We start from the raw sequence: 11,153 nt of genomic DNA, 5'->3' as shown, positions 1-11,153 counted from the left end.
AAAAAGAAAAGAAAGAGAAAAAGATAAAGAGAGCAGAGCAGAGGAGATGAAGGAGGACAGATCAGACCATGTTCCTTTTCAGCTGAAACTGAATTGTGAGAAAGGTTTTGTGATGCTAACTGGATGTAAGATGCCTTCCTTTCCTTAAATAGATGTAATATTAGGACCATGGTATTTTGTAATAAAGCGCCTATTTACCCAGCAGCTGTAATCGGGAACCTATTCCTGTGCTCAATCCTGGCCTGGTCCTCCAAGTACTAACAACCGGTGACCATTAAATGATGACACTAGTTGCTGGACAGTGTCCTGAGGACTGCAGGAATCACTCACAAGATCCTAGGCATGGAACCACTCTTCAGGGCTTCCTAAAATGATTGAAAATAATTTGAATATATTCAAGTCAGTCCTTTACTCCTACACAAGAACCTTGCTAGAGGGAAGGAGGGAGGCTCACATCACAATGCCAGTGGGAATGGACTGCGCAGAGACCAGGCACAGTAAGAAGGAAGCACATTCAGGAAGAAATTAAATTGGTATGAAATTTGACGAGGTTACTTTCCTAGGAACTGAAGAGATTGAGACGGAGGGTGCAGGATTTTCCTCACTAGCCACTCAGTTGAAAAAAAGAAGCACATCTAAAAGTAAGTGTCCAGAATATTTTCAATAATCAATCTTTCTTTTCTCAGTAATCTTTCTTATTTCCCATTATTTAGACCCATCTGCAATGGGTCTCCAATGCTGGTCAATTTCTTTACACCTAAACACATTGAACAAACGTGGACTCTGACACTTGGTGCCAGAAACAAAATGCTAAGGTTTGAGTGCCTACTATAGGGGTTAACTGTGTACACAGGGAGTCTGGAGGGTTCTTGCTCCCTCCTGAGTCTCCCAGCAGAGTTTAACAGGGCTGAGGCCAGAGAAGGGTGAATTCCTGCCCAGCCCCCACCTAGGCTCCCTCTGCCTGAAGGAGCAGATTTCCCTTTGCTCGGCAGCGCCCCCACGGGGCTAAGAGTGGAGTGGCAATGGGAACACAAGAGCAACCCGCTGTGAGCGTTTAAAATTGGGGGCAGGGGGGCAGGGGATGTGGCAGTATTGACAGGTGGCCAAATGTCACAAAAGTAATCCTATTATAAGACCAGGAATACAGCAGAGCCATAGAATGCACATACCAAACCATATAGGTGCGCCTGAGAAATTCCAAAGTGCTTATTCCTTACAAAAGACAGAAAATCAGACATATAAACACACAAAGAAACCATCTTAGCAAAATCGGAGTGTCACTCTGGGTCCAGTGGATTTGTGTAAAGCTCCTCAAAACAGGAGGAAAGGGGACGCAAATACACAGGCAGGTATTCTGCCTCTCAGCAGCCAGAATTCGCACTTGACCGAGTCGTGCGTCTTTGGGGTACAGTATTCATTTCAACAACAGTGACAGGATTAGGCCTATGTATATTTTCCAGAAATCCTTCACAGGACAGGCTTTTCTGCAGAAGCTGCAGTAATCCATCTGTCAATACGTATTAAAACATTCACATTTCACAGGGACAGACACTTAAGCATACTTCTTAAGCTCTAGGCCTTGTGGAACATAATCAACCTTTTTGGACTTCCCTTGGTTGTGAAACAGGCAACACACAGCCTTTTGAGGAGTGTGCACGTGTGTGTGTGTGTGTGTGTGTGTGTGTGTCTGGGGAGTGGTACACTGACAGGAGCATTCTCTGGAATGGGTGAAACTTCTTGGGGGGACTATCAGCGTTGAGGTCTCCTGTATCCCAGCAAACAAATGGCAGGCTTCTGCCCATTATAAACTCAAACTTGAGGTTGAACTAGGCAGGCTGTTTTTGCAAGATATCTTTACTAGAAATTAATATATGAAGAAATATTTTGGAACCTTTAAGAACTCATTCAGGATTTAATGAGTCGCCTGAAGGACTCTCTCAGCCAAAGCTCAGAACAGCCTGACCTTTGAAAGCTGCTTTGGGTCCAAACGTTTTGGGTTAATTCTTGAGGAATCTGAAATATTATTTTCCCCTCACACCCTTCTTTTAGCAGAGAGACATAAAGGAAACAAGAATCTCCCTCATTCAGGGATGAGTAGGAGGGGGAAAAAAACCCCAACCAACATTTAAATAGGAAAGCTAGCATCTCTGAACAAACAAACCAGGGCCCACAGTGAAAGGATTCTGCACTGAGTTTGCCTTTTAAATGAAAGGAATAAAGAAAAAGAGATGCATTTCTCCCTCTCCTCTTTCCCCCAACTCTCCTCCAGCGCTGACAGGACTGTGCTCAGAGGAGTGCGCCTTAGTTATAGCACAGCCTGTTCTGAATACTCGCAGTATCTGAGATACTGGCAAGGCAGGCCTTTAGAATTCCCTCCGGCTGATCCCTTCCACAGACTGAAGAGATTTTTTACAACGACCTTGAAAGGAGCTGGGGTTGGGGGTGGAATTCAAGACCTTAAGAAAAGGCAAAACACAAACACGCATTTGGCTCCAAATTTTGTAGGATAATGCACACACATACTCCAATGCACACGTTTGTTGCAGTAAGAAGAAATTTCCTAAGAGTCAACAATAACAGAAAGAGCAAATCCACTGCTTGCTTGTCCTGGAAAGAAACAAACTGAACTAAAACAAATCCTTTGAACAGTTCTCTCAAGTGCAGGAGAGCCTCCCTTCAACAAAAGTCCAGGGAAAAAAGGAAATCACAGCAAAGGAAGAAAAAAAAAGTGGGGGTTGGGATTGTCACAGATAACCAAAAATTCAAGCGTCTTCCAATAGTATCAGGATTGAAATAATGCATCTTATATGCTTGAGCAATTAGCTAGGAAAAGACACACACACACACACACTCACACAGCTGATGACGGATCCTATGATTTACGTAACACCACAAACTTGCAAAAGGCAAAAATCAGAAGAATCTGAAAATCATCAAAATATAACCACCAGAAATCACAAGCCACCACACCAAAAACAAAGAGTCAAAAACCAAAAACATTCCCCACCCCAACCCGCCTCGTCCCAAATAAAAATAAAGCAAACGAACCCACCGAAAACTGCTTGGCAAATATTTTTCTCGTGGTGCCTAATATTCTAGCTGGAAAGAGCTGTGGTGTTTATTGTTTTTTTTTTTTTTTTGTTTTCCTCTTACTCGCCTCTCTAAACCTCCTATACGTAATATCATTGTTCCAATAATTCAAATTTCTCGCTCCCTTTTGTGTATTTAGCTCGAGGAGCTGAGTTTATGGGTAAGAGAGGAAGAATTAGCCCGAGACCCGGGGAAAGCAAAGAGCACTCCGCCTCTTATGTCACCGAATAGCAAATTAGTTCTCAGAATTCCAGAGGCCGAGCTTTGCTACAGAGAAGACGTGACGTCACAGAGGAGGAGCCCACGTGACGGTGGCGGAGCGGGCCGTACCACTTTGAGGGGCTCGGAAAGGGAGAGCCATTTTCTGTCTCCTCGACCCTCGGAAGGGAACCTCCATATCAAAGACATTGGTCCTATAAGGAGCTTGAAATATGCAGGACAGTGTGAAAATATTGTGGCTTGGAGCGAGTTTTGTGGGCCATAAGAGGTAAAAATTTCACAGAGCTGACACGGAGTCCTCCCCTGCTACGTAGCAGTGGTGAAGTCCGCAGCTCAAATTCCGAGAATTGAGCTCTGTTGATTCTTAGAACTGGGGTTCTTAGAAGTGGTGATGCAAGAAGTTTCTAGGAAAGGCCGGACACCAGGTGATTATTGCTGTTGCTGCCGCCGCCGCTGCCGCTGCCGTCGCCGCCGTTGCCGCTGCTGTCGCCGCCGCTGCTCATGATCATTATTTTACCTTTTAATTCTTTTTTTTCCCGCTTTTGCCAAATGCTTTGGCTCCAAGTTTCCTATGTGTATCTATTGATATAAATGTATATATTTATTTATTCTAGCTGTCAGGTGTTAAAATAAATGCCGAAGACTAGTCCCACGTCTCTCCCACTCTAGGACATAGCTTTATATGTATTTATTAGTATGATTATTTTTGTTGTCTTTGAGTGAATCGGCCGGTTTGGAGAGGCTTTTGCCACCCTCCCTTAGATTGTTTTGGTTTTTGAGAAGGAGGTGGAGGAGGCGAGAAGGAGGGGAGTTAAGGGGCAGCCGGAGCGGAGAGGATGAGGCAGTGTTTAGGGGGTGATCCAGGCCAGTCTGGGGGCTGTCTGGCCTCGGACCGCGGAGAGGACGCGCGCTCGCGCTCTCGCTCTCGCTTTCTGCTGCTGCTTGCGTACGGCTTGTGATCGCGCTGGATTCGTGCGGCTGTTCTCTTTCCCTCTCTGCTCGCTTGCAAACCGCCTTCCTTGCTCCCCGGTTCCAGTCTCCCATTTCCTCCCTCCCTTCTCATTCCCGGCCTCTCCTTTCCTTCCCCGATCCGGTCTTCCCGGGCAACTCCGGGAGGCTGCCCGCTCGCCTGCTCGCTCGCCCGGGTGGCTCCCTTCCCCCGGCTTTGGTCCCTGAGATTCCCTGCCTCCAGCCGAGCTGAGATTTGGGAGGAAAAATGCAACCGAACTCCTTCCTCGGGTGTTTTGGGATTTTTTTTTTCCTTTCCTTTTTGGTCATAAACACAGATGAAGTATCGTGTCTACTCTTTTCCTTTCAGAACCGTGATCTTCCTAAATTAGAGATGAATGTTTTCGGTGTCCCTTTCCTCTTGTGTTTTGGGGAGGTTTTTAGCTTGGATGGGGGGCGGGGATGTTGAATACTTTTTGAAAATTATTCTATCTTGATTGTAGTTGAGGGAGTCGGGACACCCCGCGCGCGCTCTCGCTGCCCATCCCGTGCAGAGAGGCTGATGGCGGGACGGGAATTTGGGGGTGTGGGGGTGGGAAAGAGGTGCGCGTTTGCACCTGCGGCGCCTTCCAGCATGCAAGGACGCGGGGAACCTTGACAGGACAGCCCGGGAGAGCGAGAAGCTGGCGGGCTTTCTGGCGGTCGCGGTGTTTGTATTTTGGGCTCTGCGTGACTGTATTGGCTCTCCGCGGTTGTTACCTCCTTTTCCTAAATTTTATTTTATTTTTCCCGTGGTGCAAGGTCTGGTTAAAAAAAAAAAAAAAAAAGGCAAACTGTGGGCCTGAGTATAGCGGACTCCAGGCTTCAGATTCCCAACGTCCTTGCACCGGGCGAAGGGAAAGAAAAACAGCCCCAGCCCGCGGTACTTAAAGTGCAAGACCCAGAGAGAAGGGGACTTTGTGGCTTGGATTAGGGGACCTGGCGCGGGAGGAGCGGGCGAGGGCGCGAAAGGGAGAGCTTTGTGAGTGATTTTTGCACAGAGGAAGGGGGGAAAAAGGATTACGATTACGAGGTTGCTTGGATTTGCAACCTGTAGCTCTCCTCCAGGGAGTAGAAATGGGGAAGGCAGCGGCGGCGGCCCGGGGCGGGAGTGGGTAGTGAGTCGGAGCTTCTGGAATCCGCCGTGCTTGGGGACCAGCAGGAGCGAGGGGCCACCCCAGTCCGGAAGGTAGTGACCGTGGTACTGTAAATGTCTTGGAGAAGTATGGTCTGCGTTACCTTTATGCTACCATGTTATTGGAACCCTGGCGGAAAAAAAAAAAATGGAACTCGTGTTGCAATAATGAGTTTTAAAACTCCCCCATGGAAAACAAGAACGTAACCCAACGGATTTTTATAAAAAGATCTTCTGTGTTATGCCCCCTCCCGCAAAGGATAAGACTTGGTGGTGGGCATAGTGGAGGTCCTGAAGGTTGAGCTGAGAGAATGACCCCAAACCTGTGCTGAAAGCTGCTCCAGGGTCTCTTGACACCTCAGAGACCAGTCATCTCTCCTAGGAAAGTCCTGCAGTCTTTTTTATGCTTGTGTTTGTCTTCACTCAGTTTATAGTTTCCAGGAGGGAAATCCTATGACGCTTTACTTCACACAAAAAATTTTAAGTGAATATCAGTAGATACATTTTTTTTTTTTACCGTCCAGAAAAAAGAAAAAGAAAACTGGGGCAGGAGAGACGGAACCAGGGAAAGGGCTGTTTAGAAATACAGTTTGTGGCTCTCAGCGGTGTCACTGGCTTCCTCTACAGAGACGGCCGGTTTCCCTTTTTCTTTGCAAGGTGTGTGTGGTTTTCATAAATAATGAGAGAGACACAGAGAGAGACAGAGAGAGACAGAGAATCCATCAGGAGACAGGTATCTCTTTTCCTCACTATTTACTACCAAAAGCCTTTGGCACTGAAACAGAACCTCGTAAATCTGCAGCCCAAGTTGCAGTTCATCTGGCCCTAGTCCACATGCTATTCCTGGAGGTAGCAAATATGAGCTCAAAAGAGCAAGGTGAAATCACGTTCTGTGCTTTAAAATATATGCTGTATTTTTGAAAGAAGAAATGCTGTCTCTAGGGGAGGAGGAAATGGAGAGAGAGTATGAGGAGATGGATACTCTTGCTAAAATGACTGTAACTGAGTCTTTAGGCCACATTAGAAACCTGTGGATGGGAAATCCCCCCCCCCCCAAAGTTTATAAATAGAAGTTTCTAGTATCCTATTTGGAAGATTTTCCAATACTGTAGACTGGAGCATTGGCTGATGTTAAGGGTCTGTTGATACTGACAATAAAGTCTGAAACTATTCTGTAAAATAGGTAATTTTAAGGAGACAGCCAGACAAAGCAGGACTTCTCCAGCCTCCCCCCCCCCCCCCAGTTTTGAAGGGTTTTTAATCTCTACAGCTTTCTTGAAAAGACTGTGTAATCTATTCTGGGTTTGACAAACAATGATGGAACTCTTTAAATTCTTAAAACTGTCGTTTGCTGGGTCCTTGAAGAGTTCTAGTTAGGAGTTGAGTAAATGGTAGCCATGACTAGATGTCAAAATCCTTCCTTCCCTCTATCTCCTGCTGGGTAGCCACACTCAACCCACTTGGTTGTGAAAAAAAAAAAAAAAAAAAAGAAAGAAAGAAAGCTAAGTGTTTCAGAGGAGATGGTGCGGCAGCGCCCCCCCTGGGCGAGTGAAACTACTGGGAAAAAGTCAAATATTTGAAAAACAACTGTAATGAGCTTAATGAGCCCCCCCCCCCGAAAAATTTTTAAAAACTAAAATCTAGGAGAGATAAAATTTTTATCTTTAAAAGAAATACTTTGCAGTTGATCTCTCCAGTAAGGAAGAAAACGTTGCTGTCTAGCTAGGGATGGTGTCATAGCAGGCAACGCAGGTCCAACGATTTAGGGGAAGGGGCCTCAAGATAGGGGTGCCCCGCTGGACTTGAGTCGTCTTGAATTCTCCAGGTCGTGGTAGCGCGCCTTTCCTTTTGAATTTGACTTCTCAGGGCCTGCAGACTGCTGCCTGTCTGACATTGAGATATAGAGGAATGTTTTGGTGTTTAAAAAATAGTCGTAGCTGGAAGTGCATCATTTCACCATCGGTGGTGGTGAGGGTCAGATCTGTGGATGGCGGTGCTAGGCTGGCCTGCACCCCTCTGGGAGGCGAGAGTGCGGTGCGTGTTGGGTTTTCTTGCACTGCGCAACAAGTGGGCACGCGCGCGTGCGGCGCTGCGCAGAGGCTGAGCGGCCGGGTACTCCGCGCCCCCCTCCCCGGAAGCCAGGAGCTGCGGCTGCAAACCTGAGCCCTAGCCCGAGCCCAGAGGCCTCAGAAAGACCCCACTGCTCCTGCACCCCTACGCTTTGGCGGGCGCAGTGAGTCAGGGTAGGACCTAGTTCTTTCCCCCGCCCCACCCCCGCTTTCTTCGTGGGGACCAGAGGTTCATTCTCGACTCCCCGCCTTTTTTTCTCTTCTCTGTTTTTTTTTTTTTTTTTTTTTTTTTGCCCTTTTAATGCCAGCCGGCCAGTGTTTGGCAGAATTCTCTTCCAATATCTTCGAGTGCTGTTCTGCTCTCTGAAGACAAGTGCACCCTTTCTTTTACCAGTACTTTCAGCTCTTAGGAGGAAAACAACAACAAAAATCCTGTAAAATACGTGAAAGCAGCTCCCAGATTCTGCGTTGTGGTTGCTAGAGACGTGAGCATCGGGAAGAAGGCAATGATATCCACTAAATAATGTTTTCCAGCTTTGGTTTGGGAAGCAGCCACACCTCCCACCCCCAACAGACAGAAGATGAAAAAAAGCCAGTGGGGGATCCGGCTAGACGGTTTTGGCCAAACGTTGATTTTCGGACGGACTGAGTCCGCCACCTAGTGGTGGGTCGTGGTCGACATCCGGTCTCGGGCGGTGGGCCGAACCTTTGCACCTCTGGGTCTCCCAGTGTACTACTCATCAAACGGTGGGATTAAGAGAGGGAGAGTATTCTCCAACGGGTACGGCATCCGACCACCAAAGTTTTGGCAAGATGGATGAAAATTTAAGGGTCCTGGATGCTCGACCTCATACGCAATGTCTCGGCAATCCCGCATCTATCTCAACTAGGAGAAACCGGAATTCATGTACCTGTGGCTGTGCTGCCTGCCCTGGGAAAGTGGTAGAAGGGTGTCATCCAAAGTTCAGGGTGGTTAGGATTTAAACTCTTTTGCAGTTGAAGAAACAGGCACGATTAGGGGACATGTTAGTAGTGAGTTAGTTACCTAACCAGGACCAGGTTATAAACTTGAGAATTCCAGAGTGGTTTCAAACCAAAGTTGGTCTCAGTTCCTTTACAGGATCTATGAGAAAGGAGCACAGTCCTAGTTAACCCTGATTTTTAACCTCTCGTGTCCACCTGACCATCGTGGCCAGTGTATATTGGAAAACATCTCCAAGTTGTTTTGGAGAAATTCGTTTAGAAAGAGTAGCCTAAGATGTTCGATAAAACCATGAAAAGCTTACAGTGGTGACAAGGAGTGGGGCGTCTCCAAACTCTGGGGTTACACCACTGCAGCGTTGCAGAAGGACATGACACCGATCCTGAGCCTCACATTTGGTCCCAGAAAGTCCCTCTGACCTGTGCTTAGTGGCCTGGCGAGAAGCCGCGTGTGTGCGTGTCTGCGTGTGGAGAGCAGTAGCAGGGGGGCTCATAAGCAGAAGCTAAACTCCCCAGAATTTGGGCCACATCTCAGTGAAGTTTTCTTGCTCCGAGCTCTTTTAAGGCGCGTCGGCGTGTGGCGGCCTCTAGCGGACACCGGCGCGCTCGCCTGGCGAGGGCACTGCGGTCTCCCCGCCCAGGTCCGCCCAAATCGAGTTCAGCGGCTCCCACTGCGGGGAGCTGTCGGAGGACGCGTCAGAGAAATGCGCCTCTCTCCGTGCTGGAAACAAATCTGGGTACGCGTTTGAAGCGCGGTGAGGTTTGACTCATCGCTTTCCAAGGACAGTTAGTGCCTTCCATCTTCATTAACGTGAATAAAGACCTTGGCTGACTTCTGTCCAGATCAAATTTTAAAAGGCATTGTTAGCTTAGGGAGATCGTGCCTCTCGCCTCCACCACCCCCCCCCCAGCCTTTTTTTTTTTTTTTTTTTTTTCTTTCCTTTTTTGCAAAGGCTGAGCCCGATCCAGCTAGGATGGCGGGGAGAGCCGTGTCAGGGGACGTGTTTGCTGGCAGTGTCTTCCGGCCTTCTGGCCGCACAGGGAGCGTCCCTTTGCTGGTACTCCTCAGATCTTGATGATAAAACACATCCCTCTGTTTTATTGCAATTCCTAGAAGCTTGCAGGCTTGCGAGAGCAGCGCTCTTGGCAACAACCGTGACAGAACTGAAAGTCAGGACATAATGTCCTCGAACACCTCGGTCACCCGAGGCAGGTGCCGAGGTCATGGTGCTATGCGTCTTTGTAGTCTGTCGCTCCCCCCACCCTCCAGCCAAGAGCACAAGGAGTGTCCCCTTTCCACCCCCGAGGTTTGAACCTAACCCTTACCGCCCGCCCAGGGCGTCTGGACCCTAAGGGCTGCTTAGCTGGACTCTGCTGGGAAAGGGACTGGTCCGGCGGGGGCCACGGTGCCAGTTTAACTGCGGCAGCCCCAGCCTTATTAAAATTCCTTGTCCCTGACCCTGAAGGGTGTCTTGTGCTTTCAGATATTCCTTCGAACTTTTCAGCGAATTATTGGAGTTATTAGATTGCCTATAATCGGAACAGCCGGCCTGGATAAAGAAGAGAGGGGTAGGGGGTAAGGGCGTTCTCCAAATTAGGCGACCAAAGCCAAACTAGGTCAGTGAGGAGGAGGGGCGGGCCGTGGAGGGGGGCCTTGGGCTTCAGGCCTGGACCGAGGGCTCTCTCTAGTGTTCGACAGTGGTAAAAACACGGTGAGGTTTGACTTGCCCGAACCATGGGTTTCCTACTTTATAGGAAGTGAATTTACTTAATTTTCATTGCCCGGACTGTCGCCCCATCTCAGATTAAAACCTCAGTCTACGTTTTCCTCCTTTATCCTATCGGGAGACGGGATGAGAAAGCCATAGAATGGTATTTTGGGTGCGGGAGGACTCAGCTTCCGAGGACAGACCCTGACCCCGCCTCCGCCGCAGATGGGGTGCGCTGGAGTGTGACATCGCCTCCTAGTTTGGGAACTAGACCGAGGCGTCTGAAGCCGAGGCTGCCCCCTTCGGACCTCCACCCCAAATCATCTCCTGGACCCAGTTATCGGGAACAGTTAGGAGATGACACTCAGGAGTTTCAATCCTGGGAAGGCGATGTAACTTTGGAGCGCGCCCTGCTGGGGTCGGCGCTCCGGGTCCCCTCTGAGTCCGAACTCCCTGACTCTATGATTTGTTTCGAGGAAACAGAATTCTGAAATCCCCAGACCCTGCCAGGTTCCGCCTGGTAGCTACATTCCTAAAGACTTTGGGCGGAAACCGAGCGGATCTGGGTTCCCGGGTTTGCCAACGTAGGCGGAAGGGGCTTTCGGTTTAGTTCTTTCCCACCGGGCTGCTTCCTAAGGGACTCAGCCTTGGGTTTACAGCGCTTTGACCTTGACGCCTTGCTTACCCCTTCACTTTAACGAGCCGGGGAGGGGACAGCAGGGGGTGAGAGAGGCGAAAAGAGGCGCCCGGTACACGCCAGAGTTGGGCGACCTGGGCCTGAAATGAGCCTCAGATCGCCTCCAAACTCCGGGGTTCTGTCTTGGGCTGCGCTCCTAACTCGTCCGCCTTTGCCCATCTATAGATTGCGCGTATGTGTGCCTGGGGGGAGGGGAGCGGAGAGGTGAATCAGAGCCCTGGACCTCGCGCGGCCCAGTGATTTAGGGGAAAGTGTACCGTGTTCCC

The sequence above is a fragment of the Cavia porcellus genome, unplaced genomic scaffold, assembly GCF_034190915.1.
Source record: "Cavia porcellus strain 051 isolate PalLab524CR breed Dunkin Hartley unplaced genomic scaffold, mCavPor4.1 scaffold_14, whole genome shotgun sequence".
In the NCBI taxonomy this organism is placed as follows: domain Eukaryota; kingdom Metazoa; phylum Chordata; class Mammalia; order Rodentia; family Caviidae; genus Cavia; species Cavia porcellus.
The sequence above is the reverse complement of the archived record's forward strand: the minus strand, read 5'-3'. Positions refer to the sequence as shown.